Raw genomic sequence first — 19,406 nt, 5'->3', positions numbered from 1 at the left:
TACATACCCTTCATTCTACTATCATCCATGTACCTATCCAAGAGTCGCTTAAATGTCCCTAATGTGTCTGCTTCTACTCCCACCGCTGGCAGTGCATTCCACGCACCCACCACTCTCTGTGTAAAGAACCGACCTCTGACATCTCCCCGAAACCTTCCTCCAATCACCTTAAAATTATGCCCCCTGGTGATAGCCCTTTCCGCCCTGGGAAAAAGTCTCTGGCTATCCACTTTATCTATGCCTCTCATCATCTTGTACACCTCTATCAACTCACCTCTCATCCTTCTTCGCTCCAATGAAAAAAGCCCTAGCTCCCTCAAACTTTCTTCATAAGACATGCCCTCCAGTCCAAGCAGCATCCTGGTAAATCTCCTCTGCACCCTCTCTAAAGCTTCCACATCCTTCCGATAATGAGGCGACCAGAACTGAACACAATATTCCAAGTGTGGTCTCACCAGGGCTTTATGGAGCTGCAGCATTACCTCGCGGTTCTTAAACTCAATCCCCCTGTTAATGAAAGCCAACACACCATACGCCTTCTTAACAACCCTATCAACTTGGGTGGCAACTTTGAGGGATCTATGGACGTGGACCCCAAGATCCCTCTGTTCCTCCACACTGCCAAGAATCCTCTCTTTCAGCCTGTATTCTGCATTCAAATTCGACCTTCCAAAATGAATCACTTCACACTTTTCCAGGTTGGACTCCATCTGCCACTTCTCAGCCCAGCTCTGCATCCTGTCAATGTCCCGTTGCAACCTACAACAGCCCTCCACACTATTCACAACTCCATCAACCTTAGTGTCATCGGCAAACTTACTAGCCCAGCCTTCCACTTCCTCATCCGTCATTTACAAAAATCACAAAGAGCAGAGGTCCCAGAGCAGATCCCTGCGGAACACCATTGGTCACCGGGCTCCAGGCTGAAGTCTATCTACTACCATCCTCTGTCTTCCATGGGACAGCCAATTCTGTATCCAGACAGCCAACTTTCCCTGTATCCCATGCCTCCTTACTTTCTGAATGAGCCTACCATGGGGAACCTTATCAAACGCCTTGCTAAAATCCATATACACCACATCCACTGCTCTTCCTTCATCAATGTGTTTTGTCACATCCTCAAAGAATTCAATAAGGCTTGTGAGGCATGACCTGCCCCTCACAAAGCCATGCCGACTATCTCTAATCAAACTATGCTTTTCCAAATAATCATAAATCCTGGCTCTCAGAATCCTCTCCAATAATTTGCCCACCACCGACGTAAGACTGACTGGTCTGTAATTCCCAGGGTTATCCCTATTCCCTTTCTTGAACAAGGGAATAACATTTGCCACCCTCCAACCATCTGGTACCAGTGGACAGTGAGGACGCAAAGATCATCGCCAAAGGCGCGGCAATCTCTTCCCTCACTTCCCTTAATATCCTTGGGTATATCCCGTCTGGCCCCGGGGACTTATCTATCCTCATGTCTTTCAAAATTTCCAGCACATCCTCCTTCTTAACATCAACCTGTTCGAGCATATCAGCCTGTTTCACGCTGTCCTCACAAATGACAAGGTCCCTCTCACTAGTGAATACTGAAGCAAAGTATTCATTAAGGACCTCCCCTACCTCCTCCGGCTTCAGGCACAAGTTCCCTCCACTATCCCTGATCGGCCCTACCCTCACTCTGGCCATTCTCTTGTTCCTCACATAAGTGTAGAACGCCTTGGGATTTTCCTTAATCCTACCCGCCAAGACTTTTTCATGTCCCCTTCTAGCTCTCCTAAGTCCATTCTTCAGTTCCTTCCTGGCTACCTTGTTACCCTCTGGAGCCCTGTCTGATCCTTGCTTCCTCAACCTTAAGTAAGCTTCCTTCTTCCTCTTGACTAGCTGTTCCACATCTCTTGTCATTCAAGGTTCCTTCACCCTAACATCCCTTCCTTGCCTCATCGGGACAAACCTATCCAGCAGTCGCAGCAAGCGCTCCCTCAACAACCTCCACATTTCGGTGGTGCATTTCCCTGAGAACATCTGTTCCCAATTTAAGCTCCCCAGTTCCTGCCTAATAGCATTGTAATTCCCCCTCCCCCAATTAAATATTTTCCCATCCCGTCTGCTCCTATCCCTCTCCATGACTATCGTAAAGGTCAGGGAGTTGTGATCACTATCACCGAAATGCTCTCCCACCGAGAGATCTGCCACCTGGCCTGGTTCGTTGCCAAGCACCAAATCCAACATCGCCTCCCCTCTAGTCGGTCTATCTACATATTGGGTCAGGAAACCTTCCTGGACACACCTGACAAAAACTGCTCCATCCAAACTATTTGCACTAAGGAGGTTCCAATCAATATTAGGGAAGTTGAAGTCACCCATGACAACAACCCTGTTACTTCTGCACCTTTCCAAAATCTGCCTCCCAATCTGTTCCTCCGTGTCTCTGTTGCTATTGGGGGGTCTATAGAAAACTCCCAGTAAAGTGACTGCTCCTTTCCTGTTTCTGACTTCCACCCATACTGACTCAGTAGACAAACCTTCCTCGACGACCTCCCTTTCTGCAGCTGTGATACTATCCCTGATTAGCAATGCCACTCACCCAACTCTTTTACCTCCCTCCCTGTTCCTTTTGAAACATCTAAACCACGGACTTTAAAAATGAAATTGCGACGGTATTACGTTTGCACAAGTGATTATGTAATAATAGTGATGTTTAAATTGTGCTTTCATTTACATTACACTGCTTATGCTTTGACAATGAAATTGTAATTGTACAAGTGGACTACCCAAGAGGCATGGGGTGTGATCCCTTGGGCATAGCCCTGCAGGATCAAAGGTGGGGGGGAGTGGGGGGAGGGGATGCAGACCCAGTAAAAGCACATATAGCAAAAACACATGAGAACTTAGTGGAAACAAAGGGGCTAGTCACACAACAATGAACAGTGCTTTTAAGCATAAGGGGGCTGGGTAGAATGGGGCCACAATACACAGATGGCTGAGGAATTGTAGACAGTATAGAAAAGACATATTGATGATCCCAGACACTGTCCTTGCACATACCAGATAAAAGGTGTCATCATGGACACAAGATATGATTAGACTCATAGTAGATAATGGAAACTGTAAAGTGTTGACCAGGTTCTCACTGAGCCAAATAAGGAATTACCATTAATAATAAAAGCAAAATACTGCGGATGCTGGAAATCTGAAACAAAAACAAGAAATGCTGGAACCACTCAGCAGGCCTGGCAGCATCTGTGGAAAGAGAAGCAGAGTTAACGTTTTGGGTCAGTGACCCTTCTTCGGAATTACCATTATGCCATTATGTCAGACCCATATGAGTAAGGACGAGGGGAGGGTCTTGGAAGCAAGATTTAACCTCTGACTGAAACTGGGAATGGCCCGAGAATCCCAGGGAAGAACACTCGAGAAGATACCCCTGAGCCAAGGGCTCAGAGAACAGAAGAGCAGCGGCAAGTCCAAGACTGATCACCTCGTGCCTTGGCGAGTAGTATACTGTGCACGTAGTGAGTGCTTGTACTTTGATGATTCTTGATACTGTGCAAGTGAGTGAGAGCTTGTATTTGATGATTTAGTGTGTGAATAAAATATTGATATACCTTTCACCAATCGGATTCCGTGAATTCTTGAAGAGTAAGTGCGTATTAGGCACAACAGCTGAAAGCTGGATCAATTGATTACTGAAGAAGCACACAAGGTGGCAAGGACACAGAATGTACTCTGGATGGGGGACTTCAACGTCCATCACCAAGAGTGGCATGGTAGCACCATTACTGACCGAGGTAGCCAAGTCTTAAAGGACATATTTGCTCGACAGGGTCTGTGGCAGGACCTAATGGAGACAAGAGGGAAAAACCTACTTCACCTCATCCTCACCAATCTACCTGCCGCAGATGTATCTGTCCATGACAGTACTGGTAGGAGTGACCACCGCACAGTCCTTGTGGAGACAAAGTCCCGTCTTCACATTGAGGATCCCCCCCATCGTGTTGTGTGGCATTGCCACCATGCTAACTGGGATAGATTTCGAACAGATCAAGCAATGCAAAACTGGGCATCCATGAGGCGCAGTGGGCCATCAGCGGCAGCAGAATTGTATTCAACCACAATCTGTAACCTTATGGCCCAGCACATCCCCCACTCTACCATTACCATCAAGCCGGGGGATCAACCCTGGTTCAATGAAGAGTGCAGGAGGGCATGCCAGGAGCAGGACCAGGCATATCTAAAAATGAGGTGTCAACCTGGTGAAGCTACAACCCAGGACTACTTGCATGCCAAATAGAAGCGGCATGCGAAAGACAGAGCTAAGTGATGCCACAACCAACGGATCAGGTCTAAGCTCTGCAGTCCTGCCACATCCAGTTGTGAAAGGTGGTGGACGATTAAACAACTAACTGGAGGAGGTGGCTCCACAAATATCCCCATCCTCAATGATGGGGGAGTCCAACCCATCAGTGCAAAAGATAAGGCTGAAGCATTTGCAACAATCCTCAACACTAGAAGTGCTGAGTTGATGATCCATCTCGGTCTTCTGAGGTCCCCACCATCACAGATGCCAGTTTTCAGTCAATTCGATTCACTCCACATGATATCAAGAAATAGCTGCAGGCACTGGATATTGCAAAGGCTATGGGCCCCGACAACATTCCTGCAATGGTACTGAGGACCTGTGCTCCAAAACTTGCCGCATCCCTAGCCAAGCTGTTCCAGTACAGCTACAACACTGGCATCCATCCGACAATGTGAAAAATTGCCCAGGTATGTCCTGTACACAAAAAGCAGGACAAATCCAATCCAGCCAATTACCGCCCCATCAGTCCACTCTCATTCATCAGCAATGTGCTGGTAGGGGGCATTGACAGTGCCATCAAGCGGTGCTCACTCAGCAATAACCTGCTCACTGACCTTCACTGTGGGTTCCGCCAGGGCCACTCAGCTCCTGACCTCATTACAGCCTTAGCTCAAACATGAACAAAAGAGCTGAACTCAAGAGATGAGGTGAGAGTGACTGCCCTTGAGATCAAGGCAGCATTTGATCAAGTATGGTCAAGTAGGGCGGCACAGTGGCGCAGTGGTTAGCACCGCAGCCTCACAGCTCCAGGGACCCGGGTTCGATTCCTGGTACTGCCTGTGTGGAGTTTGCAAGTTCTCCCTGTGTCTGCGTGGGTTTTCTCCGGGTGCTCCGGTTTCCTCCCACAAGCCAAAAGACTTGCAGGTTGATAGGTAAATTGGCCATTATAAATTGTCACTAGCATAGGTAGGTGGTAGGGAAATATAGGAACAGGTGGGGATGTTTGGTAGGAATATGGGATTAGTGTAGGATTAGTATAAATGGGTGGTTGATGTTCGGCACAGACTCGGTGGGCCGAAGAGCCTGTTTCAGTGCTGTATCTCTAATCTAATCTAATCTAAAAAAGGAGTCCTGGCAAAACTGCAGTGAATGGGAATCGGGGGAAAACCCTCCACTAGCTGGAGTCATACCTAGTGGAAAGGAAGATGGTTGTGGTTGTTGAAAGTCAAACATCTCAGCTCCAGGAAATCACTCCAGGGAGTTCCTCAGCCCAACCATCTTCAGCTGCTTCACCAATGACCTTACCTCCATCATAAAGATCAGAAGTGCAGATGTTCACTGATGATTGCACAATGTTCAGCATCATTTGTGACTTCTTGGATACTGAAGCAATCTGTGTCCATATGCAGCTGGACCTGGGCTGATAAGTGGCAAGTAACATTCGCACAACACATTGCCAGGCAATGACCATCTCCAACAAGAGAGAATCTAACCATCTCCCCTAGACATTCAATGGCATCACCATCACTGAATCCCCCACTATCGAGATCCTAGGGGTCACCATTGATCAGAAACCGAACTGGACCAGCCATAAGAACCGTGGCTACAAGAGCAGGTTAGAGACTTGGAATTCTGCGGCAAGTAACTGACCTCCTGACTCCCCAAAGCCTGTCCACCATCTACAAGGCAGAACTCAGGAGTGTGATAGAATACTCTCCACTTGGATGGGTGCAGCTCCAACAACACTCAAGAAGCTCGACACCATCCAGGACAAAGCAGCCTGCTTGATAGCGTGCCAATCTACCATCTTCAACATTCACTCCCTCCACCACCGACGCACAGTAGTGGCAGTGTGTAGCATCTATAAGATGCACTGCTGCAAGTCACCAAGGATCCTTCAACAGCACCTTCCAAACCCACGACCTCTCCACTTCGAAGGACAAGGGCAGCCGATGCATGGGAACACCACCACCTGCAAATTCCCCTCCAAGTCACACACCATCCTGACTTGGAACTATATTGCCATTCCTTCAGTCACTGCATCAAAACCCTGGAACTCTTTCCAACAGCACTGTGGGTGTACCTACCTCACATGGACTGCAGCGATTCAAGAAGGAAGCTCACCACCACCTTCTCATGGGCAACTCGGGATGGGAAATAAATGCTGGCCTCGTCAGCGACACCCACATCCCATGAAAGAATAATTAAAGACAGGGCGGGACCTGGGTTGAACTGCACAACTATCTTCAGCTGCTTCACTGACCTTCCCTCCATCATATGATCAGAAGTGGGGATGCTTGCCGATTGTTGCACAGTATTCAGTTCCATTTCTAACTCCTCAGATACCGAAGCAACTGCAGCAAGATCTGGTGCAGGCTGATAAGTGACAAGTAACATTCATGCCACACAAGTTCCAGGCAATGACCATCTCCAACAAAAGATAATCTAACCATCACCCCTTGACGATCAACGGCATTAGCATCGCTGAATCCTCCATTATGGGAGGATTGGAACATGATCGCTGTTCCTACATTGATGGTGGGGAAAAATCCTGAACACCTTCTCAAACAGCACTGTTGGTGTAACAACACCACATGGAGTGCAGCAGTTCAAGAAAGTGGCTCACTACCACCTTCTCAAGGGGAATTAAGGACAGGGAACAAATGCTGACCTTGCCAGCAGCACTCACATGCCATGATTGAATTTTTGAAAAAAGAAAGATGATTCAAGACCATCCGCATCTCCTCACATACTGAAGCCATCTGTGTCCATGTGCAGCTGCACCTGGACAACATTCAGGCTTGGGCTGAGAAGTGGCAACTAACATTCTCGCCACCCAAGTGTCAGGCAATGACCATCTCCAACAAGAGAGAATCTAACCACCTCGCCTTGACATTCAATGGCATTACCATCGCTGAATACCCCACTATCAACATGCTGGGGGTTACCATCGACCAGAGGTGAACTGGAAGCAGCCACTTAAATTCAGTGGCTACAAAAGCAGGTCAGTGGCTGGGAACTGTGCAGTGAGTAGCCCACCTCCCAACTCCCCAAAGCCTGTCCATCGTCTAGAGGCACAGTCAGGAGTGGATGGGTGCAGCTCAACACTCAAGAAGCTAGACACCATCCAGGACAAAGCTTCCCACTTGATTAACACCCCAGCCACCATCTTAAACATTCACTCCCTCCACCACTGACAGTGACAGCAGTGTGTACCATCCACAAGATGCACTGCAGCAACTTGCCAAGCCTCCTTCAACAGCACCTTCCAAACCCCTGATGTCTACCACCTAGAAGGACAAAGGCAGCAGTTACATGGGGACATCACAACCTGCAAGTTCCCCTCAAAGCCTCACACCATTTGACTTTTTTTTAAAATTCATTCATGGGATGTGGGCGTCACTGGCTATGCCAACAATTATTGCCAATCCCTACTTGCCCTTGAGAAGGTGGTGGTGAGCTGCCTTCTTGAACCGCTGCAGTCCATGTGAGGTAGGTACACCCACAATGCTGTTAGGAAGGGAGTTCCAGGATTTTGACCCAGCGACAGTGAAGGAACGGCGATATAGTTCCAAGTCAGGATGGTGTGTGACTTGGAGGGGAACTTGCAGATGGTGGTGTTCCCATTCATTTGCTGCTCCTGTCCTTCGAGGTGGTAGAGGTCGCAGGTTTGGAAGGTGCCATCGAAGGAGGCTTGGCAAGACTTGGAGCTATATTGCTGTTCCTTCACTGATGTTGGGTCAACAACCTGGAACTCCCTCCCTATCTGCACTGTTGATGGAACTGCACCACATGGACTGCAGCAGTTCAAGAAGACAGCTCACCACCACCTTCTCAAGGGCAATCAGGGATGGGCAACAAACGTTGGCCTAGCCAGTGACGCCCACTTCCCATGAATCAAATTTTTAAAAACCTGACATGGCAGCACTCCCTCAGTCATCCCAGATTATGTGCTCAACTCCTTCGCAATGCCATTGAATGTAAAGGGGAGATGGTTAGATTCTCTCTTTTTGGAGATGGTGATTGCCTGCCACTTATGTGATGTGAAGTTACTTGCCACTTATCAGCCCAAGTCTGGATATCATCCAGGTCTTGCTGCATTTCTACACGGACTGCTTCAGTATCTGAGGAGTCGCGAATGAACACTGTGCAATCATCAGTGAACATCCCCACTTCTGACCTTATGATTGAAGGAAGGTCTTTGATGAAGCAGCTGAAGATGGTTGGGCCGAAGACACTACCCTGAGGAACTCCTGCAGTGATGTCCTCCGGCTCAGATGATTGACCTCCAACAACCACAGCCATCTTCCTTTGCGCGAGGTATGACTCCAACCAGCAGAGAGTTTTCCCCCTGTTTCCCATTGACTTCAGTTTTGCTAGGGCTCCTTGATGCCATACTCCGTCAAATGCTGCCTTGATGTCAAGGGCAGTCACTCTCCCCTCACCTCTTGAGTTCATCTTTTTTGTCCATGTTTGAACCAAGGCCAGGAGCTGAGTGGCCCTGGCAGAACCCAAACTGAGCATCACTAAGCAGGCTATTGGTAAGCAAGTGCTGCTTGATGGCACTGTCAACAACACCTTCCATCACTTTACTGATGATTGAGAGTAGACTGATGGGACAGTAATTGCCTGGATTGGATTTGCCCTGCTTTTTGTGTACAGGACATACCTGGGCAATTTTCGACACTGCCGGAAAGATGCCACTGTTGTAGCTGTACTGGAACAGCTGGGCTAGGGGCGCGGTAAGCAATCTGGTAAGATTACCCAACAGCTACATGTATCAGAATGTTTCAACCTATTTCCCAGTATCGCTTACTCATGAAAACCCCTCACACAATCACAGTTCTATTGTTGTATTTCATTTGACCCTTGGTAAAAGGATGATTGATACGACACTAGGATGTACCTGTAGTTTTTTTAATGTACAACAGGTTCCCATGTTTGCAGTGATCAATGTTGCAAGAAGACATAACTGCGGCTTTCGGTATCGCATCATTCCTGAACCCTACAGTTATCACTACAGCATAATCCTTTTCCTCTGCAGTTACCAATCTATTGCAATTCCTCAAGCCTATTGTTAGTGTTATATTACAATTCTACACATCTTTAGTTATCAGGACCAGATTCCCTTTATGCAGTGTCTTAATCACAGTAAAACATCTCAAGTTGCTTCAAAGGATTGTTGCTAAACAGCATTTGGCACCCAGCCATATAAGGAAATATTAGCAGAGCTGACCAAAAGCTTGTTTATCAGAGTAGAGCTTACTGACCAGCTTAAAGGTGCAGGTTTAAACAGGGAATTCCAGAGCTTTGGGCCTCGGCTGCTGAAGGAATGGTAGCCAATGCTAGAGCTGTTCAAGAGGGTGGAATTGAAGGAGTGCAGATGTCTCGGAGGGTTGTTCAGCTGGAAGTTGTTACAGAGATAGGGAGGGGCAAGGTCATGGAGGGATTTGACAACAAAAATGAGAATTCTGACATCAAGATGAAGCTGTACCAGGAGATAATGTTGGTCACTGAACACAGAGGTGATGGGGTGATCGGGACTTGCTGGGAGTTAGGATTCAGGCAGCAGACTGTTAGATGAGCTCAAATTTATGCAGAATCCAGGGTGTGACGCCAGCCAGGAAGGCAATGGAATAGCCGAGTTCAGAGTTAACAAAGGCATGGATGAGGTTTTCAGCAGCAGGGGTTCAGGTGGGGGTAGAGGCAGGTGAGGTTATGGAGGTGGAACTAGCGTACTTGGTGATGGAGTGAACATGATGTTGGAATCTCATCTCAGGGTCATATATGATGTCAGTTAACAAATTGCAATTCTCCCTGACTGGGTTTACAGTTATATTGCAATTATACATATCTTCATCAAGAAACTGCACACTTTCAATGTTTGCAGTTATCAATATATTCCATTATAACTATAATTGTTTGAGAATGATTAATTTATTCTGTTAGTGATGGGCCATTCTGATCAATGAGACTGGTCTGTGCATTGTGATCAGTGAATTAAACATGATCTTTTCAGTTCAGTTTTTCCTTTTGATTTGTTACCAGATCAGAGCAATTTTAATATTGTGATCTAATGTTGATGCAAGTTCAGCCCAACCTAGAAAACAGACACGTTCCCATCAGCTGGACTCTGCTTCAGCTGGAGTAACCTCTTCAATCAAATCCATTACTCAAAAATACACATAACATTCACTCGTGACCAGGTGTTTCGAGACAAAAACTGATCTCACTTCACAATTCATTGCATGGCTTCCTGCTGGATAATTATGTTTTTTTAAAATCTGTTCTTGGACCGTGAGCATTGCTGGCCAGGCAATGAATTTATTGTCCATCCCTGATTGCCCTTGAGAAGGTGGTGGTGAGCTGCCTTCTTACACCACTGCAGTCGTGAGCAGGAGGTACACCCACAGTGCTGTAGAGATATTTACCCCGATTCCCAATTGTTTGAATATTATACTGGTTCCTTGATGTCGCACTTGATCAAATACTCCAGCACTACAGGCGGGTTGCTGTCAGGGCCCACAGCCTTTGCTGTATCCAGTGCCTTCAGCTGTTCCTTGGTATTATGTGGAGCGAATCTAACCGGCTGAAGATTAGAATCCGTGATACTGGGGATCTCAGGAGGAGGCCGAGATGGATCATTCACTCGTCACTTCAGGGTGAAGACGGTAACAAATGCTTCAGCTTTGCTTTTTACATTGAGCTGTTAAGATCCACCATAATTGAGGATGGGATGGTTTCATGATCATCAATGATACCAGGTTTTCATTCTAGATTTGTTAATTATTGAATTTAAATTCCTCCAGCTGCCGCGGTTGTGTTTGAACTGATGTCTTCGGAGCATTAGTTAGACTCCCCCAGTCTCATTCTCACCATTTCCTGCCTTACCTTGCAACCTTTCTGTACAGTCTACAGGACCAGTGTTTCTCAGAGTAAATGGGACTTTCTCTTACCTTTTCCCCCAGTCAATCTATCGAAGCTTTTTCAATGGGAAGGGTTCTCTCTGGTTGGTGCTCTCACAATCCTGTGCTGGTTCACCTGCTGTTGTATCTTACTCTACAGATCCTCAGTCCAGCTGTGGACCTTTCTCATCACGATCATTTACCAAGAAATCTATAACACAACCACAGAAAATGAGAATAAAATTGAAGCTGTGAGGTACAAAACCAATTTGCTCATATCCAAAACTCCGTCTCCAGGAACGCCAGCAAATCCTCAGAGTTTCTGGCAGAAATGTACCGCTTCCACTCCGTGTATTAGACAATCCTCCCCGGGTTACACACTGTCAGATCACACTGGGTCCATCCTCACCGGGTTACACACTGTCTGATCACACTGGGTCCATCATCCCCGGGTTACACACTGTCTGATCACACTGGGTCCATCCTCCCCGGGTTATACACTGTCTGATCACACTGGATCCATCCTCCCCGGGTTATACACTGTCTGATCACACTGGGTCCATCCTCCCCGGGTTATACACTGTCTGATCTCACTGGGTCCATCCTCCCCGGGTTACACACTGTCTGATCTCACTGGGTCCATCTTCCCTGGGTAATACACTGTCAGATCACACTGGGTCCATCCTCCCCGGGTTACACACTGTCTGATCACACTGGGTCCATCCTCCCCGGGTTACACACAGTCTGATCACACTGGGTCCAGACTCCCCGGGTTATACACTGTCTGATCACACTGGGTCCATCCTCCCCGGGTTACACACTGTCTGATCTCACTGGGTCCATCTTCCCCGGGTTATACACTGTCTGATCACACTGGGTCCATCCTCCCCGGGTGACACACTGTCTGATCACACTGGGTCCATCCTCCCCGGGTTACACACTGTCTGATCACACTGAGTCCAGACTCCCCGGGTTACACACTGTCTGATCACACTGGGTCCAGGCTCCCCGGGTTACACACTGTCTGATCTCACTGAGGTCCATCCTCCCCGGGTTACATACTGTCTGATCACACTGGGTCCATCCTCCCCGGGTTACACACTGTCTGATCACACTCGGACCATCCTCCCCGGGTTACACACTGTCTGACCACACTGGGTCCAGACTCCCCGGGTTACACACTGTCTGATCTCACTGGGGTCCATCCTCCCAGGGTTACATACTGTCTGATCACACTGGGTCCATCCTCCCCGGGTTACACACTGTCTGATCTCACTGGGGTCCATCCTCCCAGGGTTACATACTGTCTGATCACACTGGGTCCATCCTCCCCGGGTTACACACTGTCTGATCACACTCGGACCATCCTCCCCGGGTTACACACTGTCTGATCACACGGGGTCCATCCTCCCCGGGTTACACAATGTCTGATCACACTGGGACCACTCTCTACGGGTTACACACTGTCTGATCACACTGGGTCCATCCTCCCCGGGTTACACACTGTCTGATCTCACTGGCTCCATCCACCCCGGGTTACACACTGTCTGATCACACTGGGTCCATCCTCCCCGGGTTACACACTGTCTGATCACACTGGGTCCAGACTCCCCGGGTGACACACTGTCTGATCTCACTGGGATCCATCCTCCCCGGGTTATATACTATCTGATCACACGGGGTCCAGACTCCCTGGGTTGCACACTGCCTGATCACACTGGGTCCATCCTCCCCAGGTTAAACACTGTCTGATCTCACTGGGGTCCATCCTCCCCCGGTTACACACTGTCTGATCTCACTGGGGTCCATCCTCCCCGGGTTACACACTGTCTGATCACACTGGGTCCAGACTCCCCGGGTTACACACTGTCTGATCTCACTGGGGTCCATCCTCCCCGGGTTACACACTGTCTGATCACACTGGGTCCAGACTCCCCGGGTTACACACTGTCTGATCACACTGGGTCCATCCTCCCCCGGTTACACAATGTCTGATCGCACTGGGGTCCATCCTCCCCAGGTTATACACTGTCTGATCCCAATGGGTCCATCCTCCCCAGGTTACACACTGTCTGATCTCACTGGGTCCATCCTCCCCAGGTTATACACTGTCTGATCTCACTGGGTCCATCCTCCCCAGGTCACACACTGTCTGATCTCACTGGGTCCATCCTCCCCGGGTTACACACTGTCTGATCACATTTGGGTCCATCCTCCCTGGGTTGCACACTGTCTTATCTCACTGGGTCCATCCTCCCCGGGTTACACTATGTCTGATCACACTGGGTCCATCCTCCCCAGGTTACACACTTTCTGATCACAATGGGTCCATCCTCCCCGGGTTACACACTGTCTGATCTCACTGGGTCCATCCTCCCCGGGTTCCACACTGACTGATCTCACTGGGTCCATCCTCCCCGGGTTCCACACTGTCTGATCTCACTGGGTCCATCCCCCCCGGGTTCCACACTGTCTGATCGCACTGGGTCCATCCTCCCCGGGTTACACACTGTCTGATCGCACTGGGTCCATCCTCCCCGGGTTACACACTGTCTGATCGCACTGGGTCCATCCTCCCCGGGTTACACACTGTCTGATCTCACTGGGTCCATCCTCCCCGGGTTACACACTGTCTGATCGCACTGGGTCCATCCTCCCCGGGTTACACACAGATGATCTCACTGGGTCCATCATCCCCGGGTTCCACACTGTCTGATCTCACTGGGTCAATCCTCCCCGGATTCCACACTGTCTGATCACACTGGGTCCATCCTCCCCAAGTTACACACTGTCTGATCTCACTGGGTCCATCATCCCCGGGTTCCACACTGTCTGATCTCACTGGGTCCATCCTCCCCGGATTCCACACTGTCTGATCACACTGGGTCCATCCTCCCCAAGTTACACACTGTCTGATCTCACTGGGTCCATCATCCCCGGGTTCCACACTGTCTGATCTCACTGGGTCCATCCTCCCCGGATTCCACACTGTCTGATCACACTGGGTCCATCCTCCCCAAGTTACACACTGTCTGATCTCACTGGGTCCATCATCCCCGGGTTACACACTGTCTGATCACACTGGGTCCATCCTCCACGGGTTACACACTGTCTTATCTCACTGGGTCCATCCTCCCCGGGTTACACAATGTCTGATCACACTGGGTCCATCCTCCCCGGGTTACACACTGTCTGATCACAATGGGTCCATTCTCCCCGGGTTCCACACTGTCTTATCTCACTGGGTCCATCCTCCCCGGGTTACACACTGTCTGATCTCACTGGGTCCATCCTCCCCGGGTTACACACTGTCTTATCTCACTGGGTCCATCCTCCCCGGGTTACACAATGTCTGATCACACTGGGTCCATCCTCCCCGGGTTACACACTGTCTGATCACACTGGGTCCATCCTCCCCGGGTTACACACTGTCTGATCTCACTGGGTCCATCCTCCCCGGGTTACACACTGTCTGATCACAATGGGTCCATTCTCCCCGGGTTCCACACTGTCTGATCTCACTGGTTCCATCCTCCCCGGGTTACACACTGTCTGATCACAATGGGTCCATCCTCCCCAGGTTACACACTGTCTGATCACACTGGGTCCATTCTCCCCGGGTTCCACACTTTCTGATCTCACTGGGTCCATCCTCCCCGGGTTACACACTGTCTGATCTCACTGGGTCCATCCTCCCCGGGTTACACACTGTCTGATCTCACTGGGTCAATCCTCCCTGGATTCCACACTGTCTGATCACACTGGGTCCATCCTCCCCGGGTTCCACACTGTCTGATCACACTGGGTCCATCCTCCCCGGGTTACACACTGTCTGATCACACTGGGTCCATCCTCCCCGGGTTCCACACTGTCTGATCACACTGGGTCCATCCTCCCCGGGTTCCACACTGTCTGATCACACTGGGTCCATCCTCCCCGGGTTCCACACTGTCAGATCACACTGGGTCCATCCTCCCCGGGTAACACATTGTCTGATCACACTGGGTCCATCCTCCCCGGGTTACACACTGTCTGATCACACTGCGTCCATCCTCCCCGGGTTACACACTGTCTGATCACACTGGGTCCATCCTCCCCGGGTTACACACTGTCTGATCACACTGGGTCCATCCTCCCCGGGTTCCACACTGTCTGATCACACTGGGTCCATCCTCCCCGGGTTCCACACTGTCTGATCACACTGGGTCCATCCTCCCCGGGTTCCACACTGTCAGATCACACTGGGTCCATCCTCCCCGGGTAACACACTGTCTGATCACACTGGGTCCATCCTCCCCGGGTTACACACTGTCTGATCACACTGCGTCCATCCTCCCCGGGTTACACACTGTCTGATCACACTGGGTCCATCCTCCCCGGGTTACACACTGTCTGTTCTCACTAGGTCCATCCTCACCAGGTTACACAGTGTCTGATCTCACTGGGATCCATCCTCCCCGGGTTACACACTGTCTGATCACACTGGGTCCATCCTCCCCGGGCTATTCACTGTCTGATCTCACTGGGTCCATCCTCCCCGGGTTACACACTGTCTGATCTCACTGGGTCCATCCTCCTCAGGTTACACACTGTCTGATCTCACTGCGTCCATCCTCCCCGGGCTATTCACTGTCTGATCTCACTGGGTCCATCCTCCTCAGGTTACACACTGTCTGATCTCACTGGGTCCATCCTCCCCGGGTTATTCACTGTGAGATCTCACTGGCTCCATCCTCCCCGGGTTACACACTGTCTGATCACACTGGGTCCATCCTACCCGGGTTACACACTGTCTGATCTCACTGGTTCCATCCACGCCGGGTTACACACTGTCTGATCACACTGGGTCCATCCTCCCCGGGTTACACACTGTCTGATCACACTGGGTCCAGACTATCCGGGTTACACACTGTCTGATCACACTGGGTCCATCCTCCCCGGGTTACACACTGTCTGATCACACTGGGTCCATCCTCCCCGGGTTACACACTGTCTGATCACACTGGGTCCATCCTCCCCGGGTTACACACTGTCTGATCACAAGCGGTCCATCCCCCCCAGTTTACACACTGTCTGATCACACTGGGTCCATCCTCCCCGGGTTACACACTGTCTGATCACACTGGGTCCATCCTCCCCGGGTTACACACTGTGTGATCTCACTGGGATCCATCCTCCCCGGGTTACACACTGTCTGATCACACTGGGTCCATCCTCCCCGGGCTATTCACTGTCTGATCACACTGGGTCCATCCTCCTCAGGTTACACACTGTCTGATCTCACTGGGTCCATCCTCCCCGGATTTTTCACTGTGAGATCTCACTGGCTCCATCCTCCACGGGTTACACACTGTCTGATCACACTGGGTCCATCCTCCCCGGGTTACACACTGTCTGATCACACTGGGTCCATCCTCCCCGGGTTACACACTGTCTGATCACAAGAGGTCCATCCCCCCCAGTTTACACACTGTCTGATCACACTGGGTCCATCCTCCCCGGGTTACACACTGTCTGATCACACTGGGTCCATCCTCCCCGGGTTACACACTGTGTGATCTCACTGGGATCCATCCTCCGCGGGTTCCACACTGTCTGATCACACTGGGTCCATCCTCCCCGGGTTCCACACTGTCTGATCACACTGGGTCCATCCTCCCCGGGTTACACACTGTGTGATCTCACTGCGATCCATCCTCCCCGGGTTACACACTGTCTGATCACACTGGGTCCATCCTCCCCGGGCTATTCACTGTCTGATCACACTGGGTCCATCCTCCTCAGGTTACACACTGTCTGATCTCACTGGGTCCATCCTCCCCGGATTTTTCACTGTGAGATCTCACTGGGTCCATCCTCCACGGGTTACACACTGTCTGATCACACTGGGTCCATCCTCCCCGGGTTACACACTGTCTGATCACACTGGGTCCATCCTCCCCGGGTTACACACTGTCTGATCACAAGTGGTCCATCCCCCCCAGTTTACACACTGTCAGATCACACTGGGTCCATCCTCCCCGGGTTACACACTGTGTGATCTCACTGGGATCCATCCTCCCCGGGTTCCACACTGTCTGATCACACTGGGTCCATCCTCCCCGGGTTCCACACTGTCAGATCACACTGGGTCCATCCTCCCCGGGTAACACACTGTCTGATCACACTGGGTCCATCCTCCCCGGGTTACACACTGTCTGATCACACTGCGTCCATCCTCCCCGGGTTACACACTGTCTGATCACACTGGGTCCATCCTCCCCGGGTTACACACTGTCTGTTCTCACTGGGTCCATCCTCACCAGGTTACACAGTGTCTGATCTCACTGGGATCCATCCTCCCCGGGTTACACACTGTCTGATCACACTGGGTCCATCCTCCCCGGGTTACACACTGTCTGATCACACTGGGTCCATCCTCCCCGGGTTACACACTGTGTGATCTCACTGGGATCCATCCTCCGCGGGTTCCACACTGTCTGATCACACTGGGTCCATCCTCCCCGGGTTCCACACTGTCTGATCACACTGGGTCCATCCTCCCCGGGTTACACACTGTGGGATCTCACTGGGATCCATCCTCCCCGGGTTACACAGTGTCTGATCACACTGGGTCCATCCTCCCCGGGCTATTCACTGTCTGATCACAGTGGGTCCATCCTCCTCAGGTTACACACTGTCTGATCTCACTGGGTCCATCCTCCCCGGATTTTTCACTGTGAGATCTCACTGGGTCCATCCTCCACGGGTTACACACTGTCTGATCACACTGGGTCCATCCTCCCCGGGCTATTCACTGTCTGATCACACTGGGTCCATCCTCCTCAGGTTACACACTGTCTGATCTCACTGGGTCCATCCTCCCCGGATTTTTCACTGTGAGATCTCACTGGCTCCATCCTCCACGGGTTACACACTGTCTGATCACACTGGGTCCATCCTCCCCGGGTTACACACTGTCTGATCACACTGGGTCCATCCTCCCCGGGTTACACACTGTCTGATCACAAGAGGTCCATCCCCCCCAGTTTACACACTGTCTGATCACACTGGGTCCATCCTCCCCGGGTTACACACTGTCTGATCACACTGGGTCCATCCTCCCCGGGTTACACACTGTGTGATCTCACTGGGATCCATCCTCCGCGGGTTCCACACTGTCTGATCACACTGGGTCCATCCTCCCCGGGTTCCACACTGTCTGATCACACTGGGTCCATCCTCCCCGGGTTACACACTGTCTGATCTCACTGGGATCCATCCTCCCCGGGTTACACACTGTCTGATCACACTGGGTCCATCCTCCCCGGGCTATTCACTGTCTGATCACACTGGGTCCATCCTCCTCAGGTTACACACTGCCTGATCTCACTGGGTCCATCCTCCCCGGATTTTTCACTGTGAGATCTCACTGGGTCCATCCTCCACGGGTTACACACTGTCTGATCACACTGGGTCCATCCTCCCCGGGTTACACACTGTCTGATCACACTGGGTCCATCCTCCCCGGGTGACACACTGTCTGATCACAAGTGGTCCATCCCCCCCAGTTTACACACTGTCTGATCACACTGGGTCCATCCTCCCCGGGTTACACACTGTGTGATCTCACTGGGATCCATCCTCCCGGGGTTCCACACTGTCTGATCACACTGGGTCCATCCTCCCCGGGTTCCACACTGTCAGATCACACTGGGTCCATCCTCCCCGGGTAACACACTGTCTGATCACACTGGGTCCATCCTCCCCGGGTTACACACTGTCTGCTCACACTGCGTCCATCCTCCCCGGGTTACACACTGTCTATTCACACTGGGTCCATCCTCCCCGGGTTACACACTGTCTGTTCTCACTGGGTCCATCCTCACCAGGTTACACAGTGTCTGATCTCACTGGGATCCATCCTCCCCGGGTTACACACTGTCTGATCACACTGGGTCCATCCTCCCCGGGCTATTCACTGTCTGATCTCACTGGGTCCATCCTCCCCGGGTTATTCACTGTGAGATCTCACTGGCTCCATCCTCCACGGGTTACACACTGTCTGATCACACTGGGTCCATCCTACCCGGGTTACACACTGTCTGATCTCACTGGTTCCATCCACGCCGGGTTACACACTGTCTGACCACACTGGGTCCATCCTCCCCGGGTTACACACTGTCTGATCACACTGGGTCCAGACTATCCGGTTACACACTGTCTGATCA

At 50.8% G+C, this 19,406-nt stretch overlaps 1 protein-coding gene across 3 annotated transcripts in view; it reads right to left on the bottom strand.

Moving 5' to 3' along the window:
- The window catches only part of LOC137385111 (NACHT, LRR and PYD domains-containing protein 3-like), a 168,436-nt gene that overhangs the window by 92,094 nt on the left and 56,936 nt on the right, over positions 1-19,406 (bottom strand). For all 3 annotated transcript variants that reach the window (XM_068059892.1, XM_068059891.1, XM_068059893.1), the window contains exon 2: positions 11,248-11,407. The gene's annotated coding sequence lies outside the window, so the exon portion shown is untranslated. The remainder of the gene's footprint in view (positions 1-11,247; positions 11,408-19,406) is intronic.

Source organism: Heterodontus francisci, chromosome 28, assembly GCF_036365525.1.
Source record: "Heterodontus francisci isolate sHetFra1 chromosome 28, sHetFra1.hap1, whole genome shotgun sequence".
Classification (NCBI taxonomy): domain Eukaryota; kingdom Metazoa; phylum Chordata; class Chondrichthyes; order Heterodontiformes; family Heterodontidae; genus Heterodontus; species Heterodontus francisci.
This window is presented reverse-complemented; position numbering and strand designations above follow the sequence as displayed.